At 43.7% G+C, this 21,518-nt stretch overlaps 1 protein-coding gene across 1 annotated transcript in view; it reads right to left on the bottom strand.

Moving 5' to 3' along the window:
- The window catches only part of ATRNL1 (attractin like 1), a 1,517,170-nt gene that overhangs the window by 845,999 nt on the left and 649,653 nt on the right, over positions 1 to 21,518 (bottom strand). The gene's annotated exons all lie outside the window — the stretch shown is intronic.

Genomic DNA, 21,518 nt, shown 5'->3' with positions numbered 1-21,518 from the left:
ATCCAGTGAATGGTATGGTTTAATATTAAGATGGGTATAGAGAGGGCTCATTCAAAAGCAAAGGTTCTAGACTTTAAAAAAAACTAACTTTGTTTGGATGGGGGATTATATCATGGATGGGAACATCTGGAAGGAGTGGAAATGCGGTAGGCAAAACTGAAAGGAGTTATTGTAAGGGCGACAAATCTTTTTGTGAGTCAAGTAAGAGGAAGAGGAAGAGGAAAAGAAGGTCGTTTTGGTTCTCAAAGGTAGTAGCTGAGTAGGTAAGGAATAAGAAGTTAGCTTTCATAAACAACAAAATATTTCAGAAAGAGGAAGACAGGCAAAAATATCTGGAAAAGTTAAGAGAGGCTAGTCGAGAAGTCAGGAAAGCAAAGATACAAATGGAAGAAAAAATAGCTGACATGGTAAAACAGGGAGACAAGACATTTTTTAGATATATCAATGATAGGAAGAAGTGTAAAAGTAGCATTGTGAGAGCTGATAAAGAAAAGACTGAATTGCTTAAAAATATTTCTGTTCTGTGTTCATGGCTAAAGAACCGGGAGCAGGACCACAGAAGACAAATGTGAATAGAGATGGAAGAGTGGTAGACCCTGATCAATTTTCAGAGAGTTTTGTTCTTGAGAAGCTAGCTATGTTAAAGGAAGACAAAGTGATGGGACCAGATGGTGTACATCCGAAGGTGCTAAAGGAACTTAGGGAAGTTCTGATGGCTCTATTGACTAACCTTTTCAATGCTTCACTAGAGTTGGGAGTAGTACCGGAGAACTGGAGAAGGGTGGATATGTTCCCTCTCCACAAAATTGGAAGTAAGGAAGAAGTAGGGAATTATAGACCAGTAAGTCTGACTTCTGTGGTAAGCAAATTAATGGAAACACTTTTAAACAGAGAATGGTGAAGTTTCTGGAATCCGGAGGATTACAGGACCAGAGGCAACATGGATTCACTAGAGGTAAGTCTTGTCAGACAAATCAATTTCTTTGTCTGGGTAACCAGATAATTGGGTAGAGAGAGTGTGCTAGATGTGGTATATTTAGATTTTAGCAAACCTTTGATAGTGTTCCACACAGATGTCTAATAAACAAACTGAGTGTTCTTGGGATGAGACCCAAAGTAACGGGCTGGGTCAAGAACTGGTTGAATGGAAGGCGACAGAGGGTAGTGATCAATGGAGATCGCTCTGAGGAAAAGGATATTACCAGTGGTATGCCTCAAGGTTCTGTTCTTCTTAACATTTTTATAAATGATATTGCTGAAGGGCTGTCAGGTAAGATTTGCCTCTTTGCAGATGATGCCAAAATAAACAATAGAGTAGACACCCTGGATGGTATGAGTAACATGAAGAAAGACCTAGCGAAGCATGAAGAATGGTCTGAAATTTGGCAGCTAAAATTTAATGCTATGAAATGCAGGTTATGCATTTGGGCTGCAAAATCTTGAAGAATCGATACAGTTTAGGAGGTGAAGAACTTATGTGCACAACAGAAGAGCGGGACTTGGGTGTGATTGTATGTGATGATCTTAAGGTGGCCAAACAGGTTAAAAAGGTGATGGCAAAAGCTAGAAGGATGCTAGATTGCATAGGGAGAGGTATGGCCAGTAGGAAAAAGGAAGTATTTCCCCAATGAATATGCATTGAAAGCAGTGCATACAAATAGATCTCATGCATATTCATTGGGGAAATCCTTTAAACCCAACTGGATTCCGGCCCTTGAGGACCAGAGTTGCCCACCTCTGTGCTAGACCCTTGAGGGCGGAAGATGCTGATCACAGGAAAAAAAGAGGAAAATGATCTATAAATGAGTCACCCATGTTTTCTTGCTATTTAAAGTTCAAAGTTAGGGTGTGGCTTATATGTTAGGATGACCTTTAAATGCAGGGATTCCAAGTTTTCCATATCTGACAGAAATCTCCAGCATCATTGCCAAATCTTCTATACTATTATGCGCTGGGAAAGCACATTCACAAAAGGACGTCCTGCGTGCTTGTTCGTGGTGCGCGTGTTGTTGGAGCGGCGCCAGCTTGACGGGGGAGTGCAGAGGTCCTGCGCATGCGTCTGGAGGATGGCCGGCTTGAATCAGAAGCCGGGAGGTGCTGGTTAACGGCAAAGGCATCGCCAAAGAGGGAGGAGAGCCGCACGGGGACCCCGGGGAAATGATACCACCACGCTGCAAGGGCTGCAGCACCCACAGATAAGTACCCACCCACCCCTGGGCCACCCTAGTGAGAGCTCGTGTAGCAAGTCAACACTCGTTTTGCGAGATGAAAGTTTGCTGAGTGTTTTGCTCGTCTTGCAAAACACTTGCAAACAGAGGTTCCACTGTACTTCCATTATAATATTGTGTGATCTGCAGTGAGGTATTGTCTGGTTCCTTTACAAAGCCCTCCTTTTGGAACTCTGGCTTCATAAAAACACAAGAGTTGCAATATTTGGACAGGCCAAAGGTCCATCAAGCCCAGTATCCTGTTTCCAATAGTCACAAGTTCCTGGCAAGATCTCAAGAATTAAAAATATTTTATCCTGCTTCTTCTAGGAATAAGTAGTAGATTTCCCAAAGCCATCTTAATAATGAACTATGAACTGTTTTTTAAGGAAATTATCCAAACCTTTTTTAAAGCCTGCTAAGCTATCTGCTTTCACCACATTCTCTGGCAACAAATTTCAGAGCTATAATTACACGGTGTGAAGAAATATTTTCTCTGGTTTGTTTTAAATCTACTACTTAGTAGTGTCATCGCATGCCCTTGGTCCTAGTATTTTGGGAAAGAGTAAACAAGCGGCTCCCATCTACTAAACATCCTGAGCTTAAGAAAAATAGTTTTCCTCGAGAAAATGTGAGAGTTTGAAAAATAAATCAAGTGCAGCTATGAAATTTTACTCTGTCATGCCTAAACAAGCTCTATAATCTTTGTATGAAACACACAGACAGTGGAAAAATCTAAGAAACCACATATCATCACTGAGAACCCAATCGTCCCTGAAATCATGTTTGGCAAAATAGAACTGTGTAAAATTAAAATGATAACGCACTTAAATAATGACGCCATTACGAGAAACACGGATGACATTGCAGAGGGCAAGCATATTTCATAAAACATGATCTAGATCAGTGTTTTTCAACCTTTTTTGGGCAAAGGCACACTTGTTTCATGAAAAAAATCACGAGGCACACCACCATTAGAAAATGTTAAAAAATTTAACTCTGTGCCTATATTGACTATATATAAAGTAATTCTCTTGAATAGGAATCAAATAAACACAAAGAAAGTATTTTATAATGCTGCCACCGCCAACAACACCGTTGGCGGCGGTGGCACTCAAGTGGCTAAAGAGCCGCAGTTTGCTGGCCTAGGGACAACACTGGAGGGTGGCCAGCTGTGCACCCCCTTGGGACGTAAACCCGGGGTGGGGCAGACTGCCCCCCCCCACCCTGGTATGCCACTATCTGTACCTCACTCCCTCCCTATGACCAAAAATTCTCCTTTCTTCTATTCCCCGTGTACACAACCATCTCTTTCCCTCCCTTCCTCTCTCCAAAGTCCATGCCTTCTGTGTCCAAACACTCATTCCCTCCCCCACCTCAGCATCTCTTTCCCTCCCTTCCTCTCTCCCAAGTCCATTTCTTCTGTGTCCAAAAACGCATTCCCTCCCCCACCTCAGCATCTCTTTCCCTCCCTTCCTCTCTCCCAAGTCCATGCCTTCTGTGTCCAAAAACCCATTCCCTCCCCCACCTCAGCATCTCTTTCCCTCCCTTCCTCTCTCCCAAGTCCATGCCTTCTGTGTCCAAAAACCCATTCCCTCCCCCACCTCAGCATCTCTTTCCCTCCCTTCCTCTCTCCCAAGTTCATGCCTTGTGTCCAAAACGCACTCCCTCCCCCCTTTTGTGTTCCGTGTTTGCCTACCAGCCCATCTTTGCAACTTTCTCAGCAAAACGAAGCTCAAGCCGCGAGGCTTGTCTTCTGCTTCCTGTCTGCCCTGCCGCACACAAATAGCCGAACGGAAGTATTCTCCGACGTCAGCGCTGACGTCGGAGGGCAGGCTTTGCTTAAGCCCTCCCTCCGACGTCAGCGCTGACATCGGGGAACGCTTGCGATCGGCTATATGTTAGCTGCAGGGCAGGCAGGAACAGAAGACGAGCCTCGCGGCTCGAGTTGTATTGAATTCCGCGGGTCCCCCGTCCAGCTCTCTCCTGTCCACGTGGGGCGGACCGCCCCTCTTCCTAGACTGGTGGTACTGCCCTGATGGCGGCCCTGACCGTACGGCACACCAGGCAACATCTCGCGGCACACTAGTGTGCCGCGGAACAGCGGTTGAAAAACACTGATCTAGATAAAGCAGTTTGCTTGAAAGACTGATGAATCCAAACATGGCTAACTATAGCAGTGATTCCCAACCCTGTCCTGGAGGAACACCAGGCCAATCGGGTTTTCAGGCTAGCCCTAATGAATATGCATGAGAGAGATTTGCATATGATGGAAGTGATAGGCATGCAAATTTGCTTCATGCATATTCATTAGGGCTAGCCTGAAAACCCAATTGGCCTGGTGTTCCTCCAGGACAGGGTTGGGAACCACTGAACTATAGAGAGTTTTCTTTTTAAAAAAGTTTTATTTACATGTGCTTGATATATCGGCTAAATATATGTGGAGGGGAAATATGTGCATTAAGCCCTCACATGCATTTAGCAGTGAAAAACACTTAAGAGGGAAATTTTTATAAAATAGGCACCTAACTTAAGCTTCAATTATGAGCTTTAATAAGATCATAATTGAAAAAAATAAAAATTAATTGGGTGACAGGTGCCTATCTTCTTAGGCGTGATTCAACATAAGATAGGCACCTAACACCAAAGTAGGTGTGTTTAGCGGCGGAAAAGGACTTAGGTGCTATTAAGAGCGATTCTCTAAAGTACTTAGACGCCTATAATGGAAGCTTTTGAAACCCTGACCTACATTTTAAGTGCCCAAGTTTCTGTAATAGGCGCCTAAGTATGACTGACATGAAATACGTGCCTGACTTTAGGCGTTTTATCATTTTAGGCACCTAATTACAGCATTAAAGCATTTTGTGGTAAGTAACTATTTCCCCTGGATTCGATATATGGTGCCAATATTTTGGCTCCCAAATGTGCGCGTGGATCAAAGATCCGCATGCAAATTAATTAGCTGGCAAGCCAGTTAACTGATGTGAGCAATTACTGGAGTTAATTGGATATAAATTTAATCTTGTACGTGTATCTCTGTGCCCCTGGCGTGGAATTCAAAAGGGGGTGTGGCCAGGGTGTTCCTAAAAGTTGCGCCCAGTGTTATAGAATAGCCTCATTTCTGCGCCAAAATTCTCAGTTGGGCATTGGCAGGTCTACCATGTTTCAGCCGGAGTAAATGCTGGTGCTCTAAGCGCTATTTTATACACACTGCTCAGTCCAGAGTGCGCTCTGCGGCAATTTTTTCCAGTGCTGAGATCTCTGCGTCATTTATAGAACGCCCTCCATGGTGCATACTCAGCACGTATTATTTATATTTTTGTATGTATCTTCTGGGGCGCAGAATGAGAATGGATACACCAGCCAGCTAACTTGTTCTGATTAGCATCTGCTGTTTAACCGTGTCCATAATGCATGAGCCCTTAGGGTTCCTTTTACTAAGCTGCGTTAGCATTTTTAGCACACGCAGCTTTTTAGCGCGTGCTAAACCCGTACTACGCGGCTAGAACTAACGCCAGCTCAATGCAGGCATTGCCCATGTCTGATCTAGAACATTATAATCTAACCAATTATACATCCCGTCCCTAAGTGAGATTTGTTATAATTCTTCTCGTTCAAGTGTATTTAGCATTATAGGACCTTCATTATGGAATTAATTGCCTATCAATAACACCTTATCAAGAATTTCCTACAGCTCTGAAAATTTTCTTATCCAAAGATGCATTCTATTAGTAGCTTCATTTCTTTTTCCTTCCTTTGAATTATGTCTCTTTCTCGGTTTGGGGCACCTGCAGGCTGGCCCACTGTCATTAGCAAGTTAATTACTCTCTTCACTTTCTACACCTTGAAACGTATGGAGTTCAACTTTTTAATTCTCTTTTTTGTTTATACTGTAGATTTTTTTAATATTGTTTTAATGTAAACCATTTAGATGGTTCTATACCTAAGGCGGTATATTAGATTTTCATAAAACTTGAAATTCCCTGGTCACTTATGAGAATAATAAATCTGTTTTCTCAGATGCTGCTCATTTGGAATCTTTTCTTTTAGATAAGTCCGTTCTTCAAGATGTTAACACTTAATAATGTGCATTAGCTGGGGAATATATGGATGATAATTAGTGAAAGTTTCTGTTCCTGTTTATGTTTATGGATTTTGAAGTTAATTTTGTTTTGCAAGGCCACATGATGTGAGGATGAGTTCTATAATGTGGTGTGTAACTGAATTAAGTTATTATAATGATTGTTTCAAATGAATTTTCTTATATTCATATGAGAGTTTTTCCTTGTAGATTTATAAGCATCAATAAAAGAATATTAGGGAAAAAAAAAGAAATCTGAGAAAATGTAGGTATGGATAGCCAAAAGGCCTTGATTTTTCCAACCTCAGAGAAAACTAGCACCAGCCCCATCCCCATCTCCATTAAGCACCTTGTACACTAAAGTAAGGCTCTTACACTTTATGCGATATACAATCGTTAACCAATATGGCACCCACAATATTTGTGTTACCAAGACATGATGACTTGCTCCTGTTAGCACCCGTACTGTGGCACTCTGTGGGAAGAATTAGAGAAAAATAAGCGGGAGAAGGAGAATAAAATATGAATGTGAAAGAAGGGAAAAAATGCGTATCAGTGCATATCAGTTCTCTCTAGTCTAGATGTCTCAGGATAAGGCTGTCTCCTCCTCTTCTATCTGTGCTCATAGTAGACAACTTTTCAAAATTATTGGGGGTGCCTAATATCCTCCTTCCCCCGGCCACCACCAAAAAAGAAATAGTCTTACATTTTGTTGAACTTGAAGGTGTGGAGAGTTCACTTCATACTGGGATGATATCACAAAAATCCAGTACACTGAGAAGCAGCAAATTCTTACACTAAAGGCCTCAGTATCCTGCAAAAGCCCACTTAGAACCTATAAATCAAGCTTGTCATGCTATTATAGAATTGAAAGAGCTCAAACAGCAACTTTGTCTATGAAAAGCAGCACTTCAACAATCAAATGAAGATCTAAAATACCAATACAGTATTCCCCCGAAATTCGCAAGGGTTCCGTTCAGAGAAGTAGGAGAGGGCAGCTGGAGCGTCGGCGAGTGAAAAAAATCACTCGTGGTCTATTCCAACCGCCTCTTCCTATAGTAAAGTTGGGCTACACCAATCAGGAGCTGCTTTGACATGCAGCTCCTGATTGGTGCAGCCCGACTTTACTACAGGAAGAGGCAGTTGGAGCAGATAGCGACTAAGCGAGTTCATGAACCGTGAATTCACGGTGGAACACTGTACACAATCACCTCCTATGGGGCAACAGAATAAGGTGAACTGCTAAAAAAACAGATTCTTAACAAATGCAAAATAAGTAACTGTGAGTAAAAATTTGAAATACAAATATACAGACAAAACCTGAACACCAGGAAGACAAACCTTCTAAGCAGTAGAATACCGGACAAATAAAAAAGAGAAATGCATATTCCTCTCTACTGTGTAAAATATGAGAAGAGATGCATTGGACCGAGGAGATCAGATCCCAGACTCGGAGGAAGTCTGACAACGGATCTCCCAAACGAGTAGACACAGTCAAGGACCTGGCATCCTTGGAGGCTTGACTGGTGCAAGAACCTGAAGCCTGCAGGCATCTGGTGTTGCTATAACGTTGTCTGCAGCTCTGGGCAGGCGAGCACATAGAATTCTGGCAAAACCTGCATGAGGGATGAAAATTACTGAGACTTTCCCCAGGGGATGTTGAGGCTGGTAACTAGGAGGGACTTAGAGTGGCGTTCCGCCACACTAACCATAAGGTCATCCAGTCCCTTTGCAAAAAGCATTAGTCCCTTAAAAGGGAATCTGCTTAGAGTCACCTTAGAAGCAAAATTTCCAGCCCAATGGTGAATCCAGAGTGTTCTGCAAGCTGATAGAGCATAAGCCGAGACTTTGCCCAGAACCTTGATAAAGCCATAGAAGGCATCTGCCACCTAATCCATCCCCTTGAGCACCAGTTGGGGCAGGTGTCTTCTGCTGGGATCCCGGCATAGTCTCGTGTAACAGACAAGTGCCGCAAACAAGGTAGCTACTGCAGCCTTAATACAAAAAGAATCCACATCAAAAACCACCCTGCAGTCCTGAGAATCATTCAGTATCACTCTTCCTTCACTAGGAAGTGCAGTGCACTTGGTGACCTGAGCCACCGCTGAATCTACCTTCGGTTGCTCAAATAGCTGCTGAAATTCCAGCACCACAGGATAAACTTCAGCCATAGGTTTAGTTAATCTGAAGGAACTCTCAGGAGTCTCCCAGTGCTCATTAACCAGAGTTGCGAGATCTGAATGTGCTGGAAAAAATGGAGTCAGAGCATTAGAACGGCTCATGATGGTACATTGAGATGTGGATGGCTGAACCTCCAACTTCAGTTCTTTGACGGTATCGAGGGCTGAACCTCCAACTTCAGTTCTTTGACGGTATCCACCATAAAATGAGGAACAGAGACTGATTTTAAAAGTTGGCAGATTCAGGGGTCATCACCCATATCAGGGCTCTCGGAGACATCTTGGCTAACTGTGCCGCAAAGGGTATCAGTGTTCTCCAGGTTGGAAACAGCATCCAGCATAGTGCCAGTGTGCCAGCTAAGGCAGTCTGGGTCCATAGTGACAGTGGTGCTGGGGATTTGAGCAGTGACCCCGGCCAAGGAAGACATTGGCATAGATAGATTGTGAGCCCACTGGGACAGATAGGGAAAAATGCTTGAGTACCTGATTGTAAAACCGCTTAGATAACCTTGATAGGCGGTATATCAAAATCTAATAAACTTGAAACTCGGTGTGCTCATCGGCTGCATCGCATGAGCCGGGTCTGTATGAAACATGAGAGTATGAAAAATCTGGGGACAAACCACACACCATGGGCCCAAAATGAGGTCTACAACAGTGTTCTTCAACCACCGGTCCATGGACCAGTGCCGGTCCACAGAAATTTCCTGAAGGTCCACAGGGCCGGCACGTGCATCAGGCCCAAAACAGTGTTCTTCAACCGCCGGGCCATGGTGCAATCAATGCGGCGTTATCTTCGAGCCAGCTCCCTCTTCCTAACTGATTCAGTGCACAAAGCCACGGGCAGTGGCTCCTACGGGCATCCTGCGCCTGAACCAGATGCCTTCTCTCTGCCGTTGCAACGTCGGAGGGAAGGTTTCCAGATGAGGCACGGGATGTGCAAGGTGCAATTAGTACTATTATGGGGGCGGGTTCTGGGGTGGACATTGGGTAGAGATGGGCGGGATCTGGCCCACGACTTAGCCCAATGTTCTTCAACCGCCGGTCCACGGACCGATGCTGATCCACAGAATAATTCTTTTATTTCTGCCAGTCCATAGGTGTAAAAAGGTTGAAAAACATTGGTCTACAAGGCATCCCTGGACTAGATACGCCTGCGTTTTTCTCCGCCACCAATACCTGGCACCGGGCAGAATTTCTTGCCCATTTCCCAGACACACACATCCGGTGCAAGTCACACATGAACTCAACTGAGTAGAGGTGGAGTCCATCCCTAATGATTTTTAGTAAAATCGAGGGGTTATAAGGCAGAAAAAAGAAGTTGAAAAAGAGATTGATAAAAATCCAAGGTAGCCACCGCCAGGAAATTTATGCCAAAATTGGTTCATGGAGACAATGTAGAAACACCAAAAATAGCGATTTAGGGGTTTTGGAAGTGGGAGACCTGAACCCTACCCCTAGAAAGTGCTAAAAAAACCAACCCATTTTAGACACACACCCTCACCCTGATTCTTCCATAGGAAGCAATGCCTGCCTTTCAGCTCCCTCTGTGCAGCTGAAGTGAAGAAAAAGGAATTTCTGCCTCAATTTTCTTCAAACAGTCCAATCTTCCAGATCTTTGGACTGCCAGTCAAACAGATCTCAATCAAAGCCTCTGCTCCCTTGGAACCTCTCTATGTAACTGGAAGCAGGAAAATGCAACCTATACTCAAGGCACATACAGCCTGCGCTTAAACCTCTGACAGGGCCAGAATGTAAGCACTTTCCCATGAGGATGGACCCTAAGCTCAGCAGCATTCAGCAGGCTGGCTCCACAGGTCCATCTGAAACTTGCCCTGTGAATCTGCAGTCCAGGCAGAGAATCCTCTAAGGGGGTCTCAAGGCACCAAAGCTATCAAGAAAAAGACAAACTGATATGCAAAAAGAAGATAAAGAAGATCAGCTCGCTTTCAGAAATGAAAACTGCAGGGGGATCTCTGTACTCCTCAGCCAAGTGGGAGGAGCAGAAGAAAAAATTATGTGGTTTTCTGCAAGACCCAGTTCATGGGTTGAGATGAAACACCTTGTGTACAGAATCCAGAGGGGACGTAAGTGAAATTACAATTACAATCTATAAAAATAAAAAAGGCTTTACATCTATCCTCCTTCTCAGAACATTAATTACACATTTCTACAGTGGCGTACCTAGTATATTTGACAACCGGGACCAATTCTTTTTTAACACCCCCTCCTTTGTATGAAAAAATATTTTTAGTAATAATCCATGAGTCACAAAACAAGGGTGTAACTAGGAAAAGGCAGCATCTTAAACATTGCAATGAGCACTAGACCATCAGTACACCCACTGTAAAACTAAACAAGCAAAATTAAAACAGATCAACCCTACACAGTCAATGCTAACAGAAAACCATGTCTTTTTCATTCATGCAGAGCACAGATACACCCTCGTCCAGAATGGAATAAGTAATCACAAATTAAAATTAGAAATACATAGATAAAAGTTAAACTGAACTGCCAAGAAGCCAGACTCTACATATAGTGCAACACCACAGAAACAATGATGCATGCCCCTAATACTCTGCAAAATATAAAGACAGATGTAAATTTGAAAAAAATAAAAATAAAAAAGACAAATAATCACCACTTTACAAATTAACAAATAGAAATAAAACAAAAGATGGAAAATAAGATAATACCTTTTTATTGGACTAGTACATTTTTCAATTAGCTTTCAGATGCCAAAACCACCTTTTTCATGTGCAATTATGGTATCCTGTTTATCCTATTCTGACCTGAGGAAGGGGGTTTTGGTCTCCGAAAGTTACTCAAAAATATATTAAAATTTGTCTAATAAAAATATCACCTTATTTCCATTTTCTATTTACAAATGTTTATCAACACAGCTACAATAACTACTTTATTCTAAAGCACTAAACTAAACTAAACTAAACCTTAAGTTTATATACCGCATCATCTCCACGGAAGTAGAGCTCGGCACGGTTTACAAGAACTTAAAAATGAGAAAGGGTAGGAAAAGGTTTACATAAGTTTATAAATCGAGTGGAAAAGTAAGGGAAAAGAAATTACATGTTAGAGAAGAGCCAGGTTTTTAGTTGCTTGCGGAATAAATGGAGGGAGCTCAGGTTCCGCAGGGGGATAGTAAGGTCATTCCAGAGACCTGTGATTTTGAAAAGAAGTGATTTTCCCAGTTTACCTGCGTGGAGAATACCATGTAGGGAGGGAAAGGATAGTTTTAATTTATGGGTGGTCCTGGTGGAGTCAGGGCACGAGGAGTTGAAAGAAAGTGGGATTAGGGAAGGAAGAATGCCGTGAATAATCTTAAAAGCCAGGCAAGAGCATTTGAATTGGACTCTGGAAATCACTGGGAGCCAATGAAGATTGGCCAGGAGTGGGGAGACGTGGTCAGATTTACGTTTTGCAAAAATCAGCTTGGCTGCCGTGTTCTGAATAAGCTGGAGTCTTTGGAGGCTTTTTTTCAATAGTCAAGTTTGGAGAGGATGATGGATTGAACAAGGACGGCAAAATGTTTTTGGCGGAAGAAGGGTCTTGCTTTCCTTAGCATGTGGAGGCTGAAAAAGCATGATTTTGTCAAGGAGTTGAGGTGGTCGTTGAGAGAGAGAGAGGAATCGATAATAATGCCAAGGACCTTGCTTGAGAACTCAAGGTGTAAGGCAGTGCCTGAGGGCAGTGCGAAGAGGGTGGACTGGTGTTCTAACTTTGGGCCGAGCCAGAGTAATTTTGTTTTTGATTCATTTAGTTTCATCTGTACCGAGAGGGACTAGGAGTGGAGTCTCATTATGCAGGATGTTATGTTATCGTGGAGGTTGGTGAGGTTCTGGTCTGTTTCAAGAAGGACAAGGATATCGTCGGCATATGTGTAGATTGTTTCAAGGGGGGAAAGCTGGAAGAGCTTCAATGAGGACATATAGATATTAAAAAGGATAGGGGAAAGGGGTGATCCCTGAGGGACACCGCAAGAAGGAGACCAAGGAGTGGACATGGTGCCATTAGAGTTGACAGTGTAGGAGCGAGAGTGAAGGAAGTTTGAAAACCAATTAAGAACGGTGAAATCAATTCCTATCTCGGAAAGTTGATAAAGTAGTATGTCGTGGTGGACGACATCAAAAGCAGCAGAGAGGTCGAATTGTAACAGAACAGCGAATTTGTTTCGAGAATGTAGTTGTTGTACCTTTGATATTAGGGAGACAAGGAGGGACTCGGTGCTGAAACTGGGTCTAAAGCCATGTTGATAGGGGGAGAGAATGGAGAATCTCTCTAGATAAGAAAGTTAATTGACAACGGCGCGAAAGACAAAAGTGCGCGCCGACAATTGAGCGCAGTGCGCGCCACCGCACCGCTCTAAATTACAGTTTTTAGGAGCTCCGACGGGGGGTTTTGTTGGGGAACCCCCCCAGTTTACTTAATAGACATCGTGCCGGCGTTATGGGGGGTTTGGGGGGTTGTAACCCTCCACATTTTACTGTAAACTGAACTTTTTCCCTAAAAACAGGGTAAAAGTGAAGTTTTCATAAAATGTGGGGGGTTACAACCCCCCTCAACGCCCCCACAACGCGGCGCAATGTCTATTAAGTAAAGTGGGGGGGTTACCCCCACGCCCCCCCGTCGGAGCGCTAAAAACAGTAATTTAGAGCGGCGCAGCGGCATGCGCTGCGCTCAATTGTCTGGGCGCGCCTTTGTCCCGGCGCGCTTTTGACCTGACACCAGATAAGAAGATAGCTGGGTAGCGACTATGGACTCAAGCAGTTTGGTTAGGAGGGGGATATTTGCTATGGAGCGGTAGTTCGATGGTGAGGAGGGGTCGAGATCAGCTTTTTTCAAAAGAGGGGATAAGGCAATGTGTCCCATTTCTGTAGAGAACAGGCCAGATAGTAGGGCAGTGTTTACAAGATTGGTGAGGGAGGAGATGGCCTGCACAGGAATGTTATCGTAAAGGTAGGATGGGAAAGGATCTAGGATACATTTGCATGATTTCAATTTGAGACAAAGTTTAGAGATCTGGGATTCGGAGGCTATTTCGAAGGCAGTCCAGGATCTATCAGCAGGGATAGGGTTGGAGTCGTTGGGAGGTAGAGAATTGTAGGAGATAGTTGGGGGGAAAGAGCTTCTTATGGTAATTATCTTATCGTTAAAAAATTTGGCTAGGTCGTTAGCAGATGGTGGAGAGAGGGGGGAGGTGGAGTCATTTTTTGAGGTTAAATTATGCCAGAGGTTGAACAGTGTACTAGTTTGTTTTTTTGATCTGGTGATTTTGTCACCATAGAAATTTTTTCTTGCTTTTGTCAATACCGTGTTGTAGAACTTGATATTGTCTCTCCAGGATTATTTCTTTTTTCTACCTTTGGTTGTCACTGGTTTCATCTTTCCTTATTTTCTCTTCACTCTCTTCCTTCCATCCAGTATTTGCTCCCTTTCATTGCCTTCTTCCATCCTCCACTGTCTGCTCTCTCTCTCCTTCCATATAGCATCTGCCCTCTTTCGTTGACCCTTCCATAAAATTCCTATCCTCTCCTCCTTCCATCAAGCCTCTGTCCCCTCTTTCCTTTTTACTTGATTTATTCCAGCTTCACCCCCTGTCCATTTTTCTCTCTCCTTTCTCTGTCCTCCACTCCTCTGTCATTTTTCTCTCTCTTTTCTCTCTCTCCTTATTTTTCTCTCTCCTTTCTCTGGCATCTCTCCTTTCCTTTCCTTCCTCCCTATCCTACCCATAGTCTGGCATATTTGTCTCCTCTTCCATCTCTCCTTCCCTTCTTCCTCTCTCCAATGGTTTGGCTTCTCTCTCCTCTCCTCCCCCAGGTCTGGTATCTCAATCTTCCCTTCCATCTCTCTCTCCCACCCCACCATATAATCTGGTATCTCTGTCTCTTTCCCTCCTCTTCTCCCCATGGTTGCATCTCTGTCTCCTTCCTTTCCATATCTCCTCCTTCTCCCCCCCCCCCCCCATATCCAATACCGTGGCATCTTTCTCTTCTTCTCTCCATCCATCCCCTCTCCCTGTGGTGTGGCATTTCTTTCTCCTCACCCTTCCCTTTTCTTTTCTGCCCCTACCCCATAGTCTTTCCATCTCTACCTCCCCTCTCCATGCTCTAGCATCTCTCTTCTCTGCTTCCTTTTCTTCCTTCTTTCTTCCATCTTTCTTCCTGCTTCCATCCCAAGTCATCCAATGCTCTTCATCTTTCTTCCTGCTTCCATCCCAAGCCATCCAATGCTCTAGCATCTCTCGCCTCTGCTTCCCTTCCCTCCTCCATGGTCTAGAATATCTTTCTCCTCACCCTTCCCTTTTTTGTCCCAGCCCCATACCATGGTCTGGCATCTCTGTCTCCTTCCCTTCCATCTCTCTCCTCTGCTTCTTTTCCCTCCCTTCCGCATGGTCTGGCATCTCTTTCTCCTCTCCCTTCCATGGTGGTCCTTCTTTCTTTCTTCCTCCCTTCCAATTTGGTGGCTTTCTCCTTTATCCCTTCCTCTATCCCTCCCTCCCATCAACTGAGTGCAACATTTCTCATACCTCTCTCTCTTCCTCTTGTAAGCTTCAGAATGCCAGCAGTGTTAATGAGCTGAACAAGTTGCCTCTGGTGGACCCAGGGATCTGCTCAGTGGCATAGCGAGGGTAGGAGGCGCCCCGGGTATTGGTACCCCATTTGCCCTCCTCTCTGCCACCTGCTCCTTCTGCATCTCCCACGGCATATTCATGCCCTCCCTTCCCCTGTACCTCTTTACATTTTTGCAAGCGACCAGGAAGTGATTTCAGAGAGGAGCCAGGCCAGCACGCTGGAGAAGTTGCTCGCGCTGGTGAAGATTTAAAGAGGTATGCATGGGATGAAGGGATGATGCAAGTGCGGTGTGAGGGGGTTGAAAAGGTACCAGTACCCTCCACCAATATGGCGACCGGGGTGGTCCACTCCCCCACTGCCTCTGTTCAACTTCCTGTCCCTACAGAGGCAAGATGTTGCAGCAGAGTGAAAGCTTTCGGGGCTGCCAAAGGCAATGTGTTCAGCTCATTAATGCTATCGGAGGCCTGAAGTTTGCAGGCTGTAGCATGGAGATATTGACGGACTGGAGCATCCCCAGGGAGACTGCCCCCTCCCCTTGGTACACCACTATAGTAGTACTAGGTTTGCAGTCACATGAGGTCCCACAAATATTGGGGGTGCTCGGGCAACCACAGAACTAGCGCCTATGTCTGTACTGCATTCACAACTTCTGCATTTCGGGGCAACACTACCTCTTTATTGAGGTAAAGCAGCCTTCTGACACCCCTCCCCCCCAGTCCTCTAACCACCTTGTTGATTCTTTAAACATTTCACTTTAACATCTGTAAAAGTAAGAATAATGAAACAGAAGAAATGTTCTAAAAGGGGAATACTTTTGTGAGCCAAATATATGATCAGAAATGAAAAAGGTAGAGTTTAACTGGATTTGTTTAGTCTAGCTTCTAACCAAATCATTTTGAAGTCTTTACAGAAACTCAGCTTTATTTTGAAATAGGAATATAAACTTTGAAATAGGAATATAAACATAAATGTGTACAGTGCTAATTTTCACCAAATGTTTATTTTTTTGTACATTTGAAAGCATAAGTCATGAAAACTCTCACCCCCGCCCTCCTTCCGCAAGAAATCATAGAAACATGATGGCAGATAAAGACCAAATGGCCCATCTAGTCTGCCCATCTGTAGTAACCATTATCTCTTTCTCTCTCCGAGAGATCCCACTTGCCTATCCCAGGCCCTTTAGAATTCAGACAGTCTCTGTCTCTACCATCTCTTCCGGGGGACTGTTTCATGCATCTACCACCCTTTCTGTAAAAAAGTATTTCCTTAGATTACTCCAGTGCCTGTCACCTCTTAACTTCATCCTATGCCCTCTCATTGCAGAGTTTTCTTTCAAATGAAAAAGACTCAACTTTCACATTTATATTATGTAGGTATTTAAATGACTATCTTATCTTCCGCCTTTCCTTCAAAGTATATAGATTGAGATCTTTAAGTCTGTCCCCATACGCCTTATCACGAAGACCATGCACCATTTTAGTAGCCTTCCTCTGGACCGGCTCCATCCTTTTTATATCTTTTTGAAGGTGCAGCCTCCAGAATTGTACACAATATTCTAAATGAGGTCTCACCAGAGTCTTATACAGGGGCATCAATACCTCCTTTTTCCTACTGGCCATACCTCTCCCTATGCAACCTAGCATCCTTCTAGCTTTCACCGTCACCTTTTCAACTTGTTTGGCCACCTTAAGATCATCGCAAACAATCACATCCAAGTCCCGCTTTTCTGTCTTCACTCACTAAACTGTACCGCTCCCTCGGGTTTTTGCTGCCCAAATACATTATCTCGCATTTCTTAGCATTAAATTGTGTTCAGTTTTGGAGACCGTATCTGGCGAAAGACGTAAGAAGACTTGAGGCGGTCCAGAGGAGGGCGACGAAAATGATAGGAGGCTTGCGCCAGAAGACGTATGAGGAGAGACTGGAAGCCCTGAATATGTATACCCTAGAGGAAAGGAGAGACAGGGGAGATATGATTCAGACGTTCAAATACTTAAAGGGTATTAACGTAGAACAAAATCTTTTCCAGAGAAAGGAAAATGGTAAAACCAGAGGACATAATTTGAGGTTGAGGGGTGGTAGATTCAGGGGCAATGTTAGGAAATTCTACTTTACGGAGAGGGTGGTGGATGCCTGGAATGCGCTCCCGAGAGAGGTGGTGGAGAGTAAAACTGTGACTGAGTTCAAAGAAGCGTGGGATGAACACAGAAGATTTAGAATCAGAAAATAATATTAAAGATTGAACTAGGCCAGTTACTGGGCAGACTTGTACGGTCTGTGTCTGTGCATGGCCGTTTGGAGGAGGATGGGCAGGGGAGGGCTTCAATGGCTGGGAGGGTGTAGATGGGCTGGAGTAAGTCTTAACAGAGATTTCGGCAGTTGGAACCCAAGCACAGTACCGGGTAAAGCTTTGGATTCTCGCCCAGAAATAGCTAAGAAGAAAAAAAAAAAAATTTAAATTGAATCAGGTTGGGCAGACTGGATGGACCATTCGGGTCTTTATCTGCCGTCATCTACTATGTTACTATGTTATTGCCAAATTTCAGACCATTCTTCAAGCTTCGTCAGGTCTTTCTTCATGTTATTCACATCATCCGGTCTGCCTACTCTATTGCAGATTTTGGTATCATCCGCAAAGAGGCAAATCTTACCCGACAACCCTTCAGCAATATCATTTATAAAAATGTTAAAAAGAACAGGCCCTTCCAAATTCCAATCGGCAAGAGAACTGTTTCATTCCTTCTTGAGATTAGTACTTAAATTTCCTGAAAACAATTTACCACCGTTACATAAATCATATTATTTAAATATTCCTAAAGAGGATAAAGGAAAAGGAACCGTAGCAGGAGATTTAGATCTCACAGCTATCCTGGAAACATCTCAACAAGAAGAAATTATGGGAAGAGCAACTTTATTGGTAACCTTTGTTTTTCATCAAGATAAGGAAGCAGTTCTTCGTCTATTCTATAAGACTGATAATTCAGAATTTCATGGTTCAAAAGTCTTAATTTTTCCTGATGTATCAAAATGGACTCAAGACAGACGAAATAAATTTTTAACCTATCGTCAGTCAATTTTGAGTATGGGAGCAACTTTTCAGTTACGTTTTCCCTGTAAATGCTGTGTTACCCACCAGAATATTAGATATATATTTTATGAACCTGATCAGTTGAAATTTTTCCTTGAGGGTAAGGCAGCTGGTTAAGCTCCAATTCCCTCCATGCCTTTTCAATTAACCAGGATGATAATTTAATTTAATCCAACTGTTTGATCTCCTAATATGAATGAACATTTCTTGAAAACCAACTTCCCTTGGAGGTGTAGGATTTTCTCTCCCCAGTTTATGGACTATGAACTTAGTTAATTTTGTGAATTTACAATTTATGTTATGTTTCTTTTTTAAATGTTTATTTCTATTATATTGTTGTTTAACAATTTGTAAAACTATAAACAAATAAAAAAAAAAAAAAAAAAAAGAACAGGCCCAAGAACAGAACCTTAATAATAATAATAATAATAACTTTATTTTTGTATACCGCCATACCCCGAAGAGTTCTAGGCGGTTCACAAGGCACACCACTGGTAACTTCCCTTTCCTCAGAGCAATTTCCATTGTCGCCTTCCACTCAACCAGTTCTTGACCCAGCTCGTCACTTTGGGACCCATCTCGAGGGCACTCATGTTATTTATTAGATGTCTGTATGGAATACTGTCAAAGGCTTTGCTAAAATCTAAATGCACCGCATCTAGCGCACATGCTCTATCAAATTTTCTGGTCACCCAGTCAAAGAAATTGATGAGGTTTGTCTGACAAGACCTACCTCTAGTGAATCCATGTTGCTGCCTCTAGTCCTGTAATCCACAGGATTCCAGAAACTTGACCATTCTCTGTTTTAAAAGCGTTTCCATTAATATTCTTACCACAGACGTCAGACTTACCAGCCTGTAATTCCCTACTTCTTCCTTACTTCCAATTTTGTGGAGAGGGAACACATCCGTCCTTCTCCAGTCCTCCGGTACCACTCCGGACCCTAGATAAGCATTGAAAAGGTCAGTCAGCAGAGCTACCAGAACTTCCCTAAGTTCCTTCAGCACCCTCGGCCCCATCACTTTATCTACCTTTATTTTAGCTAGCTCGTCATGAACACAACCCTCTGAAAATTGATCAGGGTCTATTATTCCTCCATCCCTATTCATGTTTGTCTTCTGCGGTGCCGCTTCTGGCGCTTCAGCCGTGAACACAGAACAGAAATATCTGTTAAAAATTCAGCCTTTTCTTTATCTATTTCTACATATTTCTCCCCTTCACCTTTGAGTCTCACAATGCTACTTTTGCACTTCTTCCTATCACTGATATACCTGAAAAAGTCTTGTCTCCCCGTTTTACCATGTCAGCTATTTTTTCTTCCACTTCCATCTTTGCTTGTCTGACTACTCGAATGGCCTCTCTTAACTGTCTTCCTCTTTCTGCAATCTTTTGTAGTTTATGAAACTAACCTCTTATTCCTAGAAATGCTGCCTGCACTGAAAGACATCCCCATCAGTGAAGTGAACAAGATGTTCTTCCTTTCTACTCAGAACCAATTTCACAGAGACTGTTACAAATAAAACATTTCAGGTTTGACAGAGGAGCATCACTAAACTCACCCCTTTCTCTATGAGCACACTACCTGGACCCTTGTCTACACTCTCTTAATCTCACACTTAGATTACTGCAATCTACTTCTAGCTGGTCTCCCGCAGTCCCACCCCCTGCAATCTGTGCAAAACTCTGCTGCATGACTCTTCTTGGTCCTGAAGATCCACTAGGAACACAACATCACCCGCAGTAGTGGTGCCTGCCTGCGTAAGCAGTGGTATTGTCAGCGTATCAGAGTCCACCACAGTGGTCATGGCTGGTATAATAACCAGTACCCTAGTGGGGGGCAAGAGGGAAAACCCAGACTCTGGGAAGGAGGGGTCCCTACAGCCGGCAAGGACACCTGTGGAAGGGTGACACGTTGATTTCTTAGCCAAATAATCCTGACAGACAATATTAATAAATTTTGGGGGAAACCCATCATCCAGGGTTGTTCCATTCTTTGGAACTCTTGGAGGACTTGTGAGATTTTCCCCCTGAAACTTGCTTACGTTTCCCCAGAGCGTCAACTGTGCACTCCATGGGGCTCTCTGACGCCATTTTGTCAGGCACCCAGGCAGAAACAGCAGCAGGGCCCCCCTTCAGAAGTCAATGGTACTGGGTCCAAACAAAATTCCATCCCCCTCACAAGCCGCAGCACACATGGAACATGGCTGTGCACCTGACAGCCATCCACTGCAAATGGGATATGAGTTCACCGAATCCTGCCCTGGGAAGTCCATCTGAGTAGTTTTCTTGCAAAAACAAAGCTTGCAGAGGCTGAGAATAACTTTAAAAAAAGATAATGAAAATTCAAGATGGCCACCATGGGTGACATTTTTACACTAACATCATCCAGGAAAAGCACAGGAGCCCTGCAAAAATGGCAATTTGGGGATTTTAGGGGTGGGGAGGACTAGGGCACATTGAAAAACCAACCAAACCCCCATTTTGAAGACACTCCCCCCCCCAAAAAAAAAATCACTGATTCAGGCTGTTAGCCTGTTAACTCACTGTGCTATGTGCCTGGAAATGCTGCCAGAGAAGCTGAATGTGCTTACAAGGAGATCCTCTGCCTTAAGAAGCAGGCAAGCTAGACTACCAATCTTCTGACTGTCCACCGGCTTGATATCCATGACCAGGTACCTCTGCCACCCTCAGACACATCACAAACACTGCTGGTGGAGGTATGCAGTCTGGCCCCGATCACGGGAACATCTCCACGGAGCCATGAAGCCTGCGCCTGACCCACTATTGGATGAACCTGAGTTGAGCAAGCTCCCATGGGAACGGTCTCTGAGCCCCGATCTGAAGTGCAGGCTGTCCAGAGAGTGCACTGAGAAGCAGCCAACCCTCTGGAAGCAGACTTTGCGAAAAGTCTGCCAGAGCCTGTCCCCATGGGGAACCTCTGCAGCGCAAGGGCAAAATCTGTGAATGAAACGACTGAATTTAAAGAAAATAAACACGAGCAGAGAAGATAAGCTCCTACAATCTGGCTTATAGGAAAGAAACTGATTCCTGGGAGGACAGCCCTGAGGTAAGAGGGGAGGAGCTTAAGTCTCTAAATAATGAGGCTTCCTACAAGCTCTGGTGAGTATGGGAAAACAACCCACTAGTTCAGGAATAGAATGGGATTGAACAAGAATTATTTATTGCCTTTTTGAAGGAATTCATTCAAGGCGGTGCACAACAAAAATAAGTCAAACATTAGAAATAAAACAATTACAGCGGTAAAAATATTCAAATTACAATAAATTTATGAAAAGAAAAGGGAAAGATGACGGTAACAAATCTGGGAAACCTGGGGCAAAGTATCACATCTGTGCCTAGACAACCCTCACC

Source organism: Geotrypetes seraphini, chromosome 4, assembly GCF_902459505.1.
Source record: "Geotrypetes seraphini chromosome 4, aGeoSer1.1, whole genome shotgun sequence".
In the NCBI taxonomy this organism is placed as follows: Eukaryota; Metazoa; Chordata; class Amphibia; order Gymnophiona; family Dermophiidae; genus Geotrypetes; species Geotrypetes seraphini.
Note: the sequence above shows the minus strand (reverse complement) of the source record. Positions and strands in the feature narration are given on the sequence as shown.